This window comes from Arachis ipaensis, chromosome B05 (genome assembly GCF_000816755.2).
Source record: "Arachis ipaensis cultivar K30076 chromosome B05, Araip1.1, whole genome shotgun sequence".
Taxonomy (NCBI): Eukaryota; Viridiplantae; Streptophyta; class Magnoliopsida; order Fabales; family Fabaceae; genus Arachis; species Arachis ipaensis.
This window is the reverse complement of record NC_029789.2, coordinates 43,080,439-43,094,175: the sequence shown is the minus strand read 5'-3', so window position 1 is coordinate 43,094,175 and position 13,737 is coordinate 43,080,439. Positions and strand designations below refer to the sequence as shown.

At 33.9% G+C, this 13,737-nt stretch overlaps 1 long non-coding RNA gene across 30 annotated transcripts; it reads right to left on the bottom strand.

Annotated features, from left to right (window-relative positions):
- On the bottom strand, window positions 1,183-12,357 carry LOC107643574. Of its 30 annotated transcripts, none has more exons than XR_002362847.1 (16): window positions 11,291-12,356; window positions 7,798-7,862; window positions 7,556-7,620; window positions 6,911-7,049; window positions 4,682-6,654; window positions 4,350-4,501; window positions 4,207-4,239; window positions 3,972-4,052; window positions 3,786-3,882; window positions 3,567-3,679; window positions 3,390-3,474; window positions 3,160-3,277; window positions 2,882-3,036; window positions 2,303-2,761; window positions 1,873-2,178; window positions 1,183-1,768 (listed from the first exon to the last, which is right to left on the bottom strand). It is a non-coding gene; the product is annotated as an uncharacterized LOC107643574 (long non-coding RNA). The 30 variants fall into 30 exon arrangements; XR_002362850.1 differs by having other exon boundaries at window positions 4,400-4,501; XR_002362846.1 differs by having other exon boundaries at window positions 3,972-4,501; window positions 4,682-4,785; window positions 4,870-4,938; window positions 5,088-6,654.

Below are 13,737 nucleotides of genomic sequence, written 5' to 3'. Positions count from 1 at the left end.
GTAGAAGAGAAACTAAATTAAAGGAACATTGAACCTGGAATTGAGAAGAAATAAACCTAAAACTAAGAGAAATCCTAAAACCTAGAGAGAGTAAAGAGCCTCTCTCTCTCTCTAGAAACTACATCTAAAACCTAAATTGTGAATAATGAGAAGTGTCCCCTAATTTCCCCACTCTGAAGCCTCTAATCTGTGTTTTCTGGGGTGAGAACTGGGTCAAAAATAGCCCAGAAATCGCTGGGGGCGAATTCTAATACGCTGAATTTTTGCAGATGCACGCGTGCGCGTAATGCACGCGTGCGCGCCGATTATCTTCAAAGAAACTATAGCAAATTATATATCATTTTGAAACTCCGGATGTTAGCTTTCCAACGCAACTAAAATCGCCTCATTAGGACCTCTGTAGCTCAAGTTATGGTCAGTTAAGTATGAAGAGGTCAGGCTGGACAACTTAGCAATTCCTTCAACTTCTTGTATTCCTTCCACTTTTGCATGCTTCCTTTCCATCCTCTAAGCCATTCCTGCCCTATAAACCCTGAAATCACTTAACACACATATCAAGGCATCGAATGATAATAAGAGAGGATTAAAATTAGTAATTTAAGGCCAAAGAAGCATGTTTTCAATCATAGCATAGAATTAGGAAGGAAAATGTAAAAGCAAATTATATGAATAAGTGAGCAGAAAGTTGATAGAAACCACTCAAATTAGCACAAGATAAACCATAAAATAGTGGTTTATCACTCCCAGAAGTATAAAATTATTGGAAGTTGGAGAAAAAAAACTAAAAATATCACAAAGGTCAATTCAGTACTGACCTCATGCATTTCAATGGTGACTCTGTGTTCGCTTTCTTTTCAAATAATTTCTCCTATATTCTCTGGCACGAACAGAACTTTCAGACATCTTTATTACACGTGCTAAACAAAATAAGAGCTTGAAACATAAATCCCAAGAACTATCCCTAATTCATTGCCAAAAAGAGATCCACATTCTGAAGTTCCTATAAGTAACAAGTACAAAAAATAGGAGGAGGCTGGGAAAAAAATTATGAACCACAGCAACAAACAACTTATATAACCATCCACACGTTTTGTAAGGCACAAAAGTGAAAAGATAAAGTATTATATTGGACACCTATAACTAATGGACATGAAAAGATAGGGTTGTACAACAACAAACAAATAATAATAAGAACGACTGCATTTCACTAATATATTGATATTGATATACCCAATTAGATATGGCTATCTCTCCTATGATAAGGAGGATTCCAACATCTAACTACATATCCTAGTATGTAACCTATATAGGTTACAGCATTGAAAATGTGTCCAATCCCTAGCAAAGTCACTATTACAAAAGAAGGGGTTGAGAATAGACATAGTTGACACCTGACCTGAGCCAACACACAAGGAAAACCCCTATATCTGACAATCCTATTTGTTAGACACAATCCAAAAAAGTCAAATCAAAATAGTATCCAGCCAGCTTGATTACATTTAGATCCACTTGGAATCATAAGCCTTTCTAAACACTTATAGATATACTATATAAAATACCTACACCTACACACAGCAGCTCAATTCCACAACTTAAATCAAGCTCCATCAACCTTGGCAATCTTGGACCCACGCCCATCTGCATCATTAGCCACCTCGTCAAATTGGGGATTCAAATTCCTCTTGCCCTTGGAAGTGACAACACGATCTTCATGATTAACCCTCTCTCCATATTTGGAAGATGCATCAAGAACTTGGGAGAACACCTCCTATGACATACAAATTAACAAATGGTATGAAAATCACTCAACAATGCAAAATACATTTAGAAATAGCACACATACGAAGGGGAAAAAATATTATATGATAGCACCTGAGTTTCTTTCACTGGTGAGCTAAGCAATATATCCAGTTCAACAGAAAGATCATCGCTAAGGGTATCATTCTCCGGTGTTTTTTCAGTTTTTCCACTTTCATGATTAATTAAGGTAGCAACTTCAGTCCCTCCAAAAACATCAGGCTATTTTTCAGCCAGAAAATCTATAAGAACTGGGGATTTACATAAAATCCCAAAAGACTCAGCAGTAACTTTTTCACTTTTGGTAAAAGTCCTTGATGACTCATTCTTAATACCAATATCCCCATTTCCATAGGGAACAGATTTGTTCAATTCAGGCTCCTATTGATATAGTATAAGAGTTAAAAAATAGATAAGAACATAAGAAAAGTTGACCACAGCATAATACACAAAAAAAAAAAACAAGAATTTACACAATATAAAAATACTTATATGTATATATAACCTTTTTTGGAGTAAACTCATCATCAGCATCATAATCGGGAAGTTCAAACATAGCTATAATGATGGGATCATCACATACTCTCCTAACTCGGAAAGTGCCATAAAATTTATCAAGTCTGACACCTTTGGTATAAATCTTCAGCAGCAACTTTTTTCCAATGAGCCCTTGGAATATGGGAGGATAAGCATCCCACATATAAGCTATTTTCAAGGTTATAGATAAGAGATACACACTTTGAATAACACATATGAACCAAAATAAAGAATATGGGTATAAAAAAAATGAACCACATAAAGTGAACAACACACAAAAGAAAACTAAGCACATACGCTTGGATCTTTTTGAACCTCAGTAAACAAGTCAGTGCATGATTTCTTAAACAAATAAGATGCTTCACAATCAAAGAGAACGAAAATACCCTCTCCACTATGATCTTCAAGTGTTATTTTAATTTTAAATCTGCAGAATGAAGAAAAAAAAAAGAACACAATAATTCGAGATAAATAAAAACATGAAACATTATTCTTATAAACAATCCACAACAAAAAATGAAAAAACATTTTGAACAAAATTTCTGACCTTGAAGTGACATTAGTTATATGCTTCACACTGAAATCACAGTAGTATGCACTATTTTGAGGATAGATACCCTTTCCACACACACAAGTAGAATACCACCAACTTCCATCCTCAACAATACCTCTGATTGTACCAAAAATGATAAAAGAACCCTCCTAGGCAATGGACATTTTAAAACTTGTTAACAATATACATGAAAGAACAGATCTGAAAATTATTCCTTTTTTTCTGTTCATTGGTGTATAAAATAAACACAACTAACTAAAAAAAATGTCAACCTCATTGTTATCTTGGAGTCTTCAATAGTGCATCTTCTAGTTAAACGCATGAAATCATCTTCCAAGGAGACAACTTTTTCCTCATTTGCGATGAACAATGGCTGGGTACCATTGACACCTTATTCAATCATATTAACAAAAAAAAAATGATGCAAGTACATGTACTTGTTACTCCAAATTGATTATAACTAAGGAACAGAAAGAAAAACACCAAAATAAATCATGCTAACCTCTGCCTGAATTCAACAACTTCAGGAATATCAGGATTGAATAACATTTGAGTGGCATACATCACATTTTGGAGACCTACTTGACCTACACAGCAATACCAAAAGAGTCTAGCAAAGTTCATGGGAGACAACACATAGAGTAGCAATAAGAAAATGTAGAGAAATTAAACAATGTACCCTAAAGAACTTGACTTTTGGAAGTTGAATGACAACAACAGGCTGCTCCACATAGCCAGAGGCTAGGAAATGATTTACTTGATTAACATAGTTCCCAAACAATGCACAACGCACTGTAAGACAGAAACTCAAAACATGAGAAAGAATGAAACAAAAATTAAGGAAAAAAGATGATTAAAAGATAAAGAGAAACCACCATAAATGACTGAATCAACATACTCTTTTGAAGTTAATTCGAGCACAATCATTTTCATAATTTTCTCCTCTTTTGCATATTCTTTCTCTTCACCCACTGAAGTTAAAAGACCAATGACATCTATTCCAAATAAACACAACCTATTAAATATTCAAATAATTTGTTGAAAAAACTTGAATAAAAGAATAGCACGATGATGATATACATACCAACAAAAAAATCATAATCTTGGGTCATGTTCAGCAGCTCAGAAAAAGGAAACATGTTGAAACAAGTCTTTGGAATAACATCTTCATCAACAGGTACAATAGTGGTTCGGTGAAGGAAAACCAATTTAAATTCATGAGAAGTTGCTCTATAACTACCATGATTTGACACAACAGTAAAGTATGCCATTCTATAAACTTGACCTTCAACTATATGATCCCTAAACCTATTAAGAACCTGTTTCTTAACTGTAGCTTGAATTTTTTCACACTGGAAATGCAACAAAAAAAAATCAGATTAGTTAAAAACATAATTTTAAGTTGAAAACTGAAAAACAACAACTAACACCATATTTAAAACAATAGCTAATAGGGGCTAACATGCTCATCAAGAAAAATCATATCCATTGAGTTAGGAACTTCATGGTTACCAAAAGAGGGTACAACCCAAAGCCTTAGAACCCTAACTTTTAGCCTCCAAGCCTCTCTAGGAGGATGCATCTTAGAAATCATATCAATTGGAGGAGGCATTGCTGAAAAAAAAAAGAAAAAAAAGGACAAAAACAGAGTTAATGAAATAGATGAAGATATAAACATAGAAAATATGAAATAAACAGAGCTTAGGAGAAAATAGAAGACAGTAGAATGTTTGTACATTGAATGTGGTTCACCAACCATCCTTTTATAGAAAAATTTCAGGGCACATGACTCACCTTTTTTAATTCAAATTAAACATGGAAATGGAGGGAAAGGAAAATCTCAGTCCACATGCATCTCCATTCAATGGCATAGGGAAAACTAATAACAAGAGCAAAACCTGAAAAAAAAAAAGGAAAAAAACAAGTGAAAGTTTGAAGAATTCAAGGAATAGGGACCAAAGAAAGAAGATATCACACAATACCTAATATAGTGCACCTACATATCATTAGACCATAGGGAAGGCAATCATCAACCACCTCAAATAATGATTCTACTCATGGTAATGAGAGTTGGTAAATGTATTAGGTAGGCATAGGTTCGAAACAGCAAATGAATGTGAACAAAATTATAGACACACATCAATAAAATTCTGTCAATCACATCAACAATCGTGAAATGGATTAGATAGAAACCCCATACCTTCATAATGATTCCCAAATTTCCAATGAAGAATGTATGGCACAACATGATTATGTGTGCAGAAGACATTTTCAAGGGAAGGTAGACCTGCTGGATAGATTTCTCTTTGGATAAAGAAGTTTGCTAGTTAGACAAACAGTACCGTGAACCCATTTTAGAGGCACAAGCCTATTCCTTTCTCAATGAAGCACACAAATTCATGATAAACGGCTCCAGTTCTATGCAAGAGGTGAAATATACACCAGTTTTTGCATAACCAATAAAATATTAAAATGCAATTGAGTTGACTAACCTAAGGTTTCATCAAAATACAAATAAATGACCAAGAAGCTATCAATCAACTCCTATCAATCACATCACCACTCACCAAATAAATTACATAGAAACCCCATACCTTCATAGGGATTCCCACATTTTCAGTGAAGAATATATGGCAGGACATCATTATGTGTGCAGAAGATATTTTCAAAGGAAGATAACCTACTCCACGTATTTCTCTTTGAAGGAGGGAATTTCCTAGTTAGACAAACAGTACTGTGATGCCATCTTAGTGTGACAAAGCCCATTCTTTTCGTAATGAACCTCTTAAATTCAGGGCAAAGAGCTGCATGTCTATGCAATAGCTAAAATATAAAATAATTTTTATATCAACAATAAAAAAATGAAATACAATTGAGTTGAAATCAAAATATAAATAAATGACCAAGAAGTTATACATCAATTTCTATCAATCACATCACCACTCATAGAATAGATTAGGTACAAAACCCATTCCTTGATAATGATTCACACAACCCACATGCAACCAGCAATTCACTTTATGTAAACTTAATGGATTTGTTGAATATACACAGAAAAAAATAGATTCATCAGTTTTTAATATTGGAATGAATGGGTCTACTTTGGATATAATTATTTGAGTGCTTCATAAAATTTGACATCAAGCATATATTGTAGAACATGATTTTAAATGCAGAAAACATTATAAATTCCTAGATTCACCCCAAACAATTCAAAGGGATTATTGAATGAGAATGAAAACGGGAATGCAAAACTTGAATAGGAGAGAATGGAATTGGGAATGCAAAACTTGAATAGGAGTGGCACAAGCCCATTCCTTTCTCAATGAAGCACACAAATTCATGACAAACAGCTCTAGTTCTATGCAAGAGGTGAAATATACAGCAGTTTTTGCATAATCAATAAAAAATTGAAATGCAATTGAGTTGACTAACCAAAGGTTTCATCAAAATGCAAATAAATGACCAAGAAACTATCAATCAATTCCTATCAATGACATCACCACTCACCAAATAGATTAGATAGAAACCCCATACCTTGATAGGGATTCCCACATTTTCAATGAAGAATACATGGTAGAACATCATTATCTCTGCAGAAGACATTTTCAAAGGAAGATAACCTACTCCACGTATTGATCTTTGAAGGAGGGAATTCCCTAGTTAGACAAACAGTACAGTAATGCCATCTTATTCTCACAAAACCCATTCCTTTCTCATTGAACCTCTTAAATTCAGGGGCAAAGACCTGCATGTCTTTTCAACAGCTGAAATATAAAATAATTTTTACATAAACAATAAAAAGATGAAAATGCAATTGAGTTAAATAACCAAAGATTTCATCAAAATATAAATAAATGACCAAGAAGCTATCAATCAATTCCTATCAATCACATCACCACTCACTAAATAGATTAGATAGAAACCCCATACCTTAATAGGGATTTCCACATTTTTAGTGAAGAATATATGGCAGAATATTATTATGTGTGCAGAAGATATTTTCAAGGGAAGATAACCTACTCCACATATTTCTCTTTGAAGGAGGCAATTCCCTAGTTAGACAAAAAGTAATGTGATGCCATCTTAGTGTGACAAAGCCCATTCTTTTCTCAATGAACCTCTTAAATTCAGGGCAAAGAGTTGCATGTCTATGCAATAGCTGAAATATAAAATAATTTTTACATAAACAATAAAAAAATGAAATGCAATTGAGGTTAAATCAAAATATAAATAAATGATCAAGAAGCTATACATCAATTTCTGTCAATCACATCACCACTCATAGAATAGATTAGGTACAAAACCCATTCTTTGATAATGATTCACACAACCCACATGCAACTAGCAATCCACTTTATGTAAACTTAATGAATTTGTTGAATATACACAAAATAAAAAAATAGATTCATCAGTTTTTAATATTGGATTGAATGGGTCTACTTTGGATATAATTATTTGGGTGCTTCATAAAATTTGACATCAAGCATATATAGCAGAACATGATTTTGAATGCAGAAAACATTATAAATTCCTAGATTCAGCCCAAACAATTGAAAAGGATTATTGAATGAGAATGGAAATGGGAATGCAAAACTTGAATAGGAGAGAATGAAATTGGGAATACACGTAAAACTTGAATAGGAGAAGCTGGGTCTATAAACTCACTTTGCTGGAGAAACTCTGTCAATCACATCACCACAGAGAAAGTAGATTAGGTAGAAACTCCATACCTAGACAATGATTCACAAAACCAAACCCATGATCCATAAATATAAGAAAATATAAGTAAGAAGACAATCTTTATAATCATTATAAAATCCAAAAAATTGATGAAATACACAAAGCACATGCAACAAATAAATCAACAGCTAGAAAAAGGAGAAATGATAATTGGATTAACAACTCACTTTGCTGGAGAATCTCTATCAATCACATCACCACAGAGGAAGTAGATTAGGTGAAAACCCCATACCTACACAATGATTCACAAAATCAAATCCATGATTCATAAATATAAGAAAACATAAGTAAGAAGACAATCTTTATAATCATTATAAAATCCAAAAAATTGATGAAATACACAAAGCACATGAAACAAACAATTCAACAGCTAGCAAAAGGAGAAATGATAATCAGATTAACATCAAATTCTAAACAATAAAATGAAGAAGATGAACCAGATTCATAGACCATACTCAAATTAACAGCAATTTCCAAAGAACGTAACCAAGAACATGAACCCATAAACACACCAAGTTAGATAAACAATTTACAAATTAGGAAATTCACAAATCCTAGACAATAAAATCTGGGTTAACCGTCTAAGAGATACCAAAATTGATCACAAGGATGTACACAATGAAGGAAAAGAAAAACGATGAAGAGAAAAATAGGTTTGGAATTAAAGGCACCAGAAGAGTGCACTTGATTGATTGATTGGAGATCTTGAATTTGAGACTATAACGGGAAATCCCTAACTTGGATGAACGGCAGGGAAGCAAAGTCCCAAGAAACAGAGCTTCTACGAGGGCAGAGGAAAGGAAACTAGAAGAAGAGGGCAAAGGTCCTAGGGTTCGAAGTAATTGTAACGACCCAACTTCCAGAACGTCATGATCGTACTGAAAGTAAGGCGTTACTAACCTATTTTCCTTTATTAACTATTTACTATTGAGCCTTTAGTTCGATATCGCAATTTAGTTTTATAGAAAATTCCAGAAAAATTTTGTTTTTATTAATTAAAATCATATAGCAAACATCACCAAGTAATAATAATCACATAATTAATAATAATAATAAATATTATACAAAAAAATTTAAATAAAACTCAGGTACAACTCCTATCCCTCTATGTAAAATAAAAACTAAAGTAACAAGGGCGAGAAAACTCTATGAAAACAACATAAAATACAAGTAAAGTCCTGCTAATTGTCCGCAGCTTCATACTGAGTCTTCGAACATGTGTCACTGAAAGGGTGGAAGATTTTGGGGTGAGAACAAACCACACGTTCTCAGTAGGGAATGAGAATGCCATAAAAGTAATTATTAACATGAAAATAATTAACTTTGCTTAATAAACCATCTTTGTCAAACCTTTTGAAATACTTTTTAATCTTACTTTAGATAAATAATTACTTTCTTTAAATTTCTAAAGCCAAAACAGATCTCAATCGCAAAACTTGTCATATTAAATATCTTACAGCCACATAATTGATTCTCAGTCACAACAACAGTTATTAATCATCTCTATCCATTCACAAACTACTAGCACAAGTAAGAAACTCAATTCAACACACAAACAAATCACAATAAAACAAACAACACAATCACAGAGAAGTAATACAAGCAAACACAACCAAATATAAATGCACAACCAATATGATGCATGTCTGTCCTAAGCAGGCCATGAGCTCATGTGTCGGTTTACACCCTGCAGCCCGTCATTACCTCGGAACAAGTCCCAGATATGGTTTCCCTTCGTGTCCTTAGTGCATACATGTTGGTGGTAAGAATACCACTTCTTCGTGACTACCGACAGTCGGCGCAAAGCTCGATCCCATTATATACGCACAAGGGGAAACAGTGATCCTCAGTTCATGGGCGTCCCCGAGATCAACACACAAACAAAACAGAGATCCTCAATTCGTGGGTTTTCCCGAGATCAATACACAACAACACAGCGATCCTCAGTTCGTGGGTTATACCCGAGATCAATACACAGCAAACAACGATCCTCAGTTCGTGGATTATATCCGAGATCAACATATAACAGTTAGTGGGTTATTCCCGTAATCAATGATTATCAGTTCGTGGGCTTTTTCCGCATATAAAACAAATAACAATTTACAGGTTTCCCCGAGATCATTGATCATTCAGTTCGTGGGTACTTCCCGAATTTAACCAATTATCAGTTCATAATCTCTACTTTGGCAATCTTGAGTGAAGCCAACTTTAAAACTATTTTTCATTTTAGTTCTCTATCAAAAGACTCAAGAAAATTATTTATTTTTAATTCATTAAACACTTTTCAAAACATAACCTCTCATTAGAAATAATCAAATAAAACTAAAAACATAATTCATTTCTTTTCTTAGTAAATTAAAATCAAATAGTATAATTTGCCAAATCCAAATCTTTTAAAATAACATTTCAAACAAAGCCTCAGATTTTATAAAATTTTGGCAGTACCTCCCCTAAAACTCGGACTTAGCCACCCTTACAGGTTCCCTCTTTCTTAACAATCCAACAATCCTTTCTCAACAATTATCAAATAGAAGATTCTCAATCAATCATAAAATCCACAATTCGCAACTCTCACATAACCCAACGATCCAATTTTCATATCATCAATTCATAACTAAATTCATAAATTATGTTAACCAAATGACTAACAGTTCCTCATTCCCAAATATCCAAACACATTATCACCCAACTTAACCAAAATTTTAGCAACATTGACGCCAAAACACACAAAAATATGTATTATTCACAAAATCTTGGTTCTCCTATAATCAACTATTATGTTCACCCAAGAATTTAGCTTCATATAGTTTCCAATTATTACAAATTATCTTTATACTTTTAAAATAACTGCATTTACAATTTAGATTTTAAGGAATTAATTTAACAATCGATTTCTGATCTCTTTACAATTCACAAGTTCAAACCTAGCTTATCAAAAATCAATTCAACATCCAATGTACTGCCAACAAGAAAAATCAGAATTTCCAGCAAACGTTCACCAAGCAATCCTCAATTCATACATTACTATAACCAAGGCATAAACATCACGTATTCATAGCTAGCCCAACTAATCAGAATTAAGTAACATAATCAAACCACTGATCATTATCATAACAACCACCAAAGTAGTCACAGTTCACAGCCACAACCAAAATCAATAAATCATGACACAGAAAATTAGTCCAGCCATTACAGAATTATTTATATACTCTTAAAGTTACTATATTATTTCAGAAAATTAGGTTCTCAAAAACAATTTAATCCTTTAAGTTCTAGTCTTTCAAGAACCACCAAAACCAATCTCAACTAGTCGCAAGTAAATTTCACAGCCGTTCCCATACATCAAATATCCAATTCAACATCAAACAAGACAATAATTCATTCAAAATTGGAATCTCAACCAATTCATCGCAGAATCAATAATTCAGTCACATTTCACAACCGCATCTAATTTCAATTATAATTCAAAGTAATCACAACCACATTCAATTCTAATCATAATTTAGAGTAATCACTTCAACTAACTATTCTCAAACATATTTCAAACAATTCACATCAATTAATCAACTCTTAATCATTATTAACTATTTGCAATTATCCAAATAACTTTGTAGGCATTCTAAATTAAAAAATATTTAACTTTTAAAATAAATCTCCTACCTCGATGTCGAAATTGCAGAGCCTAAACGCCACAACCAAGTATTTCGAATCCATCAGCAGCAACGGCAATTTTAGCATCTCCGATCGACGGCAGTGGCGCTCTGTTAGATTCCAGAAACCAGAAGCAGAGGCAGAACAACATCTTCTTCCCTTGATTCTCGCGGCGCTCCTCTTCTCTGTACACATAGTGGCAGCGGCTTCCTATGGTGGCAGCTCAGACAGTGGACTCCACCCACGGCGACGGTGACACTCTCTTCCACAAACCTTGACAGCAGCGGCGATGGAAGGATAGCGTTGCTTCCTCTTCTCCCTTGCGAACTCATCTCTTTTCCTCTCCTCTATTCGTAGTTCATGACGGTGGCAGAAGTTTCATTAACGGCGACGCAGTAACACGGTGACAGATTGGCGGCGCGACACGGAGGCTCCTGCTTCGCGTTCCTCTCTACAAGCTCCCTCTCTCTCTTCGGGTTCTTCTCAGGCGATGGCGGTGGCTTCCATCGACGGCACCAGGCCACGACAATGACGGCGACTTCCCTGGCGACGATGATGGCGATGCCAGGTTGAGGTGGAACGGTGACGGGGAAGGCTTCTCATTCCTCGTGCGTCTTCTCTCTGTTCATAGACCTCTAGTGACGGCAACGATGAAGACCTCGACGACGGTGACGAAGCGGGCTCCACGGAGTGGCGATGAGGGCGACGGCGGCGGCGCAAGGATGGAAGCGACAAGGCTGGTTGCGGGCCTCTCTTGTTCGTGCGTCTCTCTCTCTTCGCGATTCTGTCCCCTCGACGACGACTTGTGGACGGATCGGCGGTGACGCGAGCTTATGGCTCCATGGACGGGACGACGCCATGAAGCAGCTTGGCGGCGAGCTCCAGGGAGGCGGCAGTGACGGCGAACAGCCCCTGCTTCCTCTATTCTCTCCTCTGTTTCCTCACTCTCCCTCTCTGATTTCTCGTTTCTGAAATTGTTGCACTAAAGGGGTGAAAAGGGGTGGGGTGCGGCTGTGGTGAGGGAGGCTAGGGTTAGGTTTCTCAATTAATTTGGGAATTAGGGTTTCTGATTCAATTTGGGAATTAGGGTTAGAAATTAGAGATTTTATAAAGGAATATGGATAGATATGAATAGATATTTTGATAAAATTAGAGGGTAGAGTAATTTTAAAACCAAATATACTCTCTTAAAAATATTTAAGAACATTATTTATCATCATATTGCTAAGTTGAAATAATTATTTCTAATTTAAATTATAAAATAAGCATTTTAATCACATTTTCATAAAATATAGTTTAGACTCAATATTAATTATTCAAATTAAATGATATAACTTTTTATTGTTTTTCTATCACCGAAACTTTAATTTCAAATTATAAAATTACCAATTATAATAAAAACTGTATATAAATATTAATTAACTTAAACTTAAAGTATTTATAAAAGTCAAACTAATCATTTCTAATAAATTAATCTCTAAGAGTACAAATTAATAAAATAGAATTATCATGAAACTATTTAATTACCTTTAGTAAAATAATTTTCTTAAAATAAAATTAACAACAAATATAATAAATCACAAATAACTAATTATTTGATTTTCAAAAACTAGGGTTGTTACAGTAATAATTACCTGTTCAACCAAATCCGTGAAGAAGGGAGGTTGCGTGAGCGAATCGGTAAAAGGGACAGCTGACGGCGGAATAACAGAAGAGCACATGCACCCTTGAAGAGGAGATGCCACGCTGGAGGAGAGCGTCCACCTGAGATTGGAGCCGGCCTGGAACATGGAGAGCTCTCCACATCGGAGATGAATCCACACAAATTCTATGTCTAATAGATAGATTTATTATCATTTTGTGTAATATTTATTGTTGTATGAGCGTATCATTTCCCTAAGTATATGTAGACAAAGTTAGACCCTAGAAATTTTTAGATTTTGTTACACTTAAATACTAATATTCTGCATTATGAGCTAAACTTGAAAAATATTATAATGAATGTTGTTGGTTTTGTAATACTTTGTTATAATGAATGTTTTTGCATTGTGCTCTAGACTTTGTTGTTAGTTTATTAATACTTTCCATTCATGGAACATGTTAAGTGAAGTGTCTTTTTTTCTTAAATTAATTTTCTATAGCATATGTAATATTATGTATGCATATAGTTTTGCTCGTTAATGCTCATGTGTACATATATTAGTACTAAAGCATAGTAGCATTTTATATCCGTAAAATATAAAAATATTTTTAAAAAATATATTTTTATTAAAAAATATCAATAATTTTTTTTCATTTTTTTAAATATATTTACTTTTAAAATATTATTAAACATATTTTTTTTAAATAATAAAAATAAAATAATATAACATATATGATAATTATTAGTTGAAATAAAACATAAAAAATATTTACTTATTTATTTTTTGCAAATATGCAGATACCTACCTGAAATC